Here is a 6,850-nt window from a genome sequence, read left to right as displayed (position 1 = left end):
GACCTTTAAACATGAACTTGTTAATTTGAAGTGTTTAACGGGACTTTTATTGTGATGGGTCACTTCCTGTCACCTCATTCATAACTTGATACAACTTGATGTTTTGGACCTCGAGGCAGCCCAGCCCGCCGACGACACGGAGGATTATAGCATGGCACAAGAGCCTGCTTTTTCCTGCGATCCCTGGCCAGCGCACCGCTAACGGGAGTCAACATCTGCAGCTTTGAACAGAAAGTCTGCCAGCTGACTTTACCGGAGCAACGTGACGTTACCGCCGAGTCAATAACTCTGCAGAGCAATGAGCGGAACGCCTTTCCTCTTGCAGCCAGCAACATCTCACTTAACAGAAACTTATGAGGGGCCGTACAAGACATTATTCATTCTGGCCCTCTCACATACATACATGCATACATACATACATACATTCATCCTCCTTTCACATACATATATTCCCTCTCACATACATACATTCTCCTTTCACATACATATAGAACAATAGGACGTAATACTTGGTGGAGAAACCTTTGTTGGCAAGCACAGAGGTCAGATGTTTGTTGTAGTTTTTCACCAGGTCTGCACAGATCTTGGGAGGGATTTTGGTCCACTCCTCTTTGCAGATCCTCTGCAAATCCTTAAGGTTCCGAGGCTGTTGCTTGGCAACTCGAAGATTCAGCTCCCTCCACAGATTTCCGATGGGATTTAGGTCTGGAGACTGGCTAGGTCACTCCAGGACCTTAATATGCTTCTTTTTGAGCCACTCCTTTGTGACCTTGGCCGTTTGTTTTGGGTCATTGTCATGGTGTTCTTGGGGTTGCACTTAGCATTTCTCTTCCTCCAAACACGGCAAATCAATGATGCCAAATAGGTCTATTTTGTTCTCATCTGACCACATCACCTTCTCCCGAGCCTCCTCCGGATCATCCAGGTGTTCTTTGGCAAACTTCAGACGGGCCTGTACATGTGCCTTCTTCAGCAACCTTGCTCACGCAGCAGGATTTTAATCCTTTCACGGTGTAGTGTGTTACTGATGATTCTCTTCATGACTTTGGTCCCAACTGCCTTCAGGTCATTAACAAGCTCCTCCTGTGTAGTACAGGGCTGATCCCTGACCTTTCTCATGATCATTGATATCTCAAGAGGCGAGATCTTGTGTGGAGCCCCAGACCGAGGGAGATTGGCAGGGACTTTGTGTTTCTTCCATTTTCTAATAATTGCTCCAACAGTTGTTAACTTCTCACCAAGCTGCTTGCTTATTTTCTTGTAGCCCATCCCAGCCTTGTGCAGGTCTACAATTTTGTCCCTGACGTCCTTATACAGCTCCTTTGTTTTGCCCATGGTGGAAACGTTGGAATGTGATTGATTGTGTGGACAGGTGTCTTTTATACAGCTACATAACGATGTAACGAGTTGACACAGGTGTTTTGGGTAATGAGTTGAGATTAGGAGTGCTTCTTAATGGAAAACTAACTGGTCTGTGGGAGCCAGAATTATTGCTGGTTGGTAGGGGATCAAATACTTATTTCATGCAAAAATATGATAATAAATTTATAAAATGTATACAATGTTGTTATTGTGGATTTTTTTGTGATATTCTGTCTCTCAATGTTAAAATGTACCCATGATTAAAATTGCACACAGTTCCATCCTTTGTAAGTGGGCAAACCTACAAAATCAGCAAGGGATCAAATAATTATTGCTCCCACTGTATGTAGTAATGCAGAAAGCTTCTCTGCAAAGGAATCCACCTTTAGACATTTATTGTGGCTAATGGATTCAGCTTTCTTCACCACTGGCCTCACACTGACTGTAATGAGAGGGAAGACATGGATCCTAGGAGGAACTCTTCTGACATAGCTTTTTTTTCATGCAGCTGGAATCATAATCGCCAACATTTGTGTTTTGCCATTTTATCTCAAGTCTCATTTCCTACATGATTTGAAAACGATCGTACTACTGAATATAAACAGATAAACAGTGAGACAAAGACTGTCTAAATTGGCCGTGCTCGGCTACTGTTCATCTGCTTTTACAGTTGTGCAATATGGCATTGTTATATATTATATATATGGATATGTACAATTAATTATTAATCTTACCCCTTTTCAATCAATGCTTCCAACATACTTCTTAATGGAAGCTATATAATGCTTTGACTGATTTTATGTATACCCCCATAGTTCACACCAAAAGCTTTGAAAATATGATCTTGACTAAAATTTGTTTGCTTTGCTTCTATGATTTGCACCTGCCTAAATGATTGTATTTAGTTGTTTTCAAGTATTGAACCCTTCGCAAACTTGTAAGCTCAAGAGTTGTATTTTCCCTTTTTAATAACCCTTATTGAATGAAATTGTGTTCAATGGGGAAACAATACATGGGAGAGTGCACAGAGGAGTAGAGGGAAAATAGAGGGAAACTCCAGGAGGCAATTTTTTTCCCTCAAGGGGGTTTGACGTCAATAATGTTTGTTTACTATGATTGCATGAACAATGTGAATTTTCCATCTCCAAGAGTTACCAGAGTCACCATTAGAGTAGTCTCTTTTCCATACTTCTGGCCCCAATCCAATTCGTATGGAAAAGCAAATGTTAGTTATAGGCCTTTTCCTATGGAAGCGGTGGCTTCATTATTTGACTCAAATAAAATTAATAATCAATCATCCTATTTGCATTTTAATTTTTTTCTTCAAGACTGCTCATTCTTTTACTTAATTAAAATGAAAAAGAAAAAGACATTTGAGATTTAATTTTCAAAATATGCCCCAACAAATAGATACCAAAATTCAATTTGAAATGTAAAATTTGAAAATTAAAATGTATTTGCAGAAATGCTTTTTCATTTTAAGAATGTGGCTGTATTATCTGACTCATAAATGAAATAAGTAATCAATCATCCTATTTTCATTTGCATTTTCTTCTAAACTGCACATTTATGCCATTATCAAAAAGAAAACAAAGAGGAGATTGCTATTTAGTTTTTCGTGGTCTGCCCCGCAAAATAGTGCCCATAATTCTAAAAGGATTTGGCAATCTGAGCGGCGCAGGAGAGTGACGTCAGTAGCTGCTCTTCTTCAAATCCGGTAGAGGGCGGTGTGCACATATGTGTGATATATGGACTGATGGAGTTCAAAAATCTGGAGTTAAACAAAAAAGTGCTGAAGTGTTAGATTTTGGGAGTTTATTCTCTACATTTAACTACAGCTTTTGTTCAGGGTAACTCTTTGGCGGTGTGATATTTGGGTGTTCATTCACTGGGTGTTGAGGAGCCTGATTCAACACCTGAGTTAACAGCTTTGTCCCAACGCTCCGCTAAGCAGTCTTCACTTGGACTTCACCGTGACTCTTGAGCCAGGTAAAAGTGCGATTTTACTTCTCAAACTAACTATTAGGCTTCTATCAGTATAATAACGGCACATTTGTATATTTTGTCATAGGCTGTGTCTCATTCCGCATACATCCGTCAGTACACTGCTAATGTGCACTGACCACTTACTGCCGTAGTGCCCATTTTCGGTTAGTATTGTCCCAGAAGGAACACTTATGTTAGAACACTTACCGGAAATGACGAGCGGGATGAGCATGACGAACCCGACGAACGCAACACATGTGAACGCGATTTTCCAACCCGCCAAAAATATATGCCGGCTTTTGTTTACAAACATGTTTCTGCACGTTCATTTACCACTCAGTTCACAGCATGTGGAAACTACGTCGCCTCCGACGCCAACGCAGGTTAGGGTAGCGAGGTAGCTAGGTAGCATTAACATTTAACGTTATGCTAATTAACTTGCCAAATGATTATGTCTGGCTTCAGTCAGTGTCAGTGAGGACATGTAAGTAATGCATTAGACGACAGTAAAACGTTTCGTATTACCGCTGTTACTTACATTTATACGATAGAGTTCACATTTATAACGTGCTCGTCCCAATGGTCCCTCCCCTTCCGCTTTGTAGTCAAGATGGCGTCCGTTTAGTGCGAGTAGGGTCCATCATTCCACACTGAATTTTTTGACCGTTTTTAGGGGGTCATCCGGGTACTTTCAGTGCACTGACTTTATGTGTTATCTACACTATATATATATATATATATATATATATATATATATATATATATATATATATAACTCGCTAGCTAACGTTAGCTGTCAAAGTTTATGTTTGAACTTGTCTGACCAAGCTTAATATAAATCGATGGCTCCGCTCATTTTACTTGTTTGTACTTAGCGCATGGAATTAACATCATACTCGTCATTACTGATATTTCTTTGCGTATTTTAAGTTAACATTAGCCTACACTTTTTTTTACAAGCTTAGAGGCAATCTCTCAATCATTTTCGTTGTAAAGACATGACTGGGACCACTGAATTTAATCCAACGCATGCTATTGATTGAATAACAGCTACTACAAAGACTATTTTGTTAGAGTGACAGTCCACATGTTGTTGTTGAAGATACAACAAGGAAGGACAAAGAAGTATGTGAAACTGGAAGAGGTCAGCTTCTCAGATTTTATCAATGCAGGTAGGTGATGTACCTATGTCTTGTCTGATGTCATTAAAGGGGAAATAATAATTTAATGTGTTGAATGTTGTGCTTCAGTGCAGCAGAAGTTTCTCATACCAGAAGATAAAAGGCTAAAAGTCGCAGATGAGCAGGGCATAGAGGTGGATGAGGATGTCTTTCCAGAACTTGCAACAGAACCAATGTGTTTTGTTATCTCCACTCATGATGGTAAGGGGATTGAACATTTCTGGGTTTGTTTGTTTTTTGCAGAAAAGCTTTTACAGCTTTGCGTTAATGTTGTCTGCCTACCACCTTGTGGTAACCTTGTCCTCCACAAGGTAAACATGTGAAGGCAAATATTGTTGAGTTAATTGTATTATTTACACTGCAGAGTGTACACTCATTTGTCCTCCTTTTGAGAAAATAACAAAAACGGTCGCCTTTTGATTTTAATATTCAAATGAGCCGATCGTATCTACTGCACACTAGAGCCCTATCTAGTGCTCACAAGATAGTATCTAGTGCTCACTAGAAACGTTTCTTTTTTTTTTTTTTTTCCCCCATGTCCCTTTAGGGGCTCCGTAGTTTTTTAACTCCCACAAGTGCTCAGTTTTAACTCCACAAAAGAATTAAAAAATCAACTCCCGGAAAAGAGTTACTTTAACTTTTCCCTGCATGTACACTCCAATGTAGCCGATTCTGTGGTCTGTCCTGGGACCATGGTCCTTGGCACGGACCAGTTGTTCTCTGGCACGGACCAGTGGTCACAACCACTAGGTGCTCTAAAGACACTGGTCACGACCAGTGGCACAGCGGTCATGACCAGCTTCTTACTGGCACAAAGGGCACTAAAATGACTGGTCCTGACCACCTCCTCTGTGATCTGTTCTGTTGTTTGGACCAGTTGAGTGATCTGTGGAGTGTTTGTTTGTTTGTTTGTATTTATTTTTAATACAACTTTTCACGTTTCTCACTGTGTTAGCAGAATAGCCTAAATGTGAGAAGCCATAATTGTTTGTCTATCCAATGTTATTGATCACTATTATTAATAGAAATCATAACAACAATGATTGAATTATTATTATTAGTCGTAGTTGTATGAGTCGTACTATCGATTATGCAGGTCAGTGTGTTCGTGACCTGCCGCACAGTCCTGACCAGCTCCTCGCGACCAGCTCCTACCTGGCACGGACCAGTGGTCACTACCACTAGGGGCGCTAAAGACACTGGTCTGTCTTGTGGGTAGCACGGTCAGCACGGAGCTGAAGAAGAGCGGCTACTGACGTCACTCTCCTGCGCCGCTCAGATTGCCAAATCCTTTTCGAATTATGGGCACTATTTTGCGGGGCAGACCACGAAAAACAAAATAGCAATCTCGTCTTTGTTTTCTTTTTGATAATGGCATAAAATGTGCAGTTTAGAAGAAAATGCAAATGCTAATAGGATGATTGATAATTAATTTTATTTATGAGTCAAATAATGCAGCCACATTCTTAAAATGAAAAAGCATTTCTGCAAATGCATTTAAATTTAAACTTTGGTCACGATTCGCTTCCATATTTTCCACCAACAGGGAACCATCTCTGATCCGGTTTGTGCACCTAACCATTCAGAGCATTTCAACCAAAACTAAACTAGTTCGTAACCTGAGAAGTTGGTTCCAACTGAAACCAAAAAATAAAAGGTTTTCCTTTCGTTAGGTCATTATGCATTGTGCAGTGCCCTCTGTTGATGATGCATCCTTCATTACAATGTCTAAAAATGAGTGGGCTGGTTCACTCTATAGCAAGAATTTTGAACTACAACCAGAGCTAATTTGGTGGAAAAACACTGTGTGGTCTGACTGCTGCATTGGCAAATACATTTGACCTTGCAACATAGAGAAAAATACATACAGTACAATAATGGGCAATAAAAACACTGGGGAAAGAGAGAACATGATAAGGAAACACAGTGAACAGAAAATTAATTAATGGAAAACGCTTCACAGCTGCCCCAACTCTCTCTCCCTTTTTTCCCCGATGATGAATTAATCCAAATGCCTTACATATGCACTATATATGATACTTTTTTGTTCATTTCCATTGTGAATTGAATGCATTTTATTTTACACTGTATAAGTTCCATTGCAGTTTTGGTGTTCATGCACTTGCACATTACAGTGTTACTGTTATTAATATTTTTCTTTATTATCATATGTTTTCACTGGCCACTGGCTGTCCCAGGAGACAGTTTGGTGGGCCTCTGTCCAGTCACTAGCAGCTGGGCTTTACTGGTACGAAGGACATGGTGGAGAGGTCTTCATCCATTCCAGAAGAACAAGGCAATTCTGGGACAAATGCATTGCT

The sequence above is a fragment of the Dicentrarchus labrax genome, unplaced genomic scaffold (assembly GCF_905237075.1).
Source record: "Dicentrarchus labrax unplaced genomic scaffold, dlabrax2021, whole genome shotgun sequence".
Lineage (NCBI taxonomy): Eukaryota > Metazoa > Chordata > Actinopteri > Moronidae > Dicentrarchus > Dicentrarchus labrax.
Note: the sequence above shows the minus strand (reverse complement) of the source record.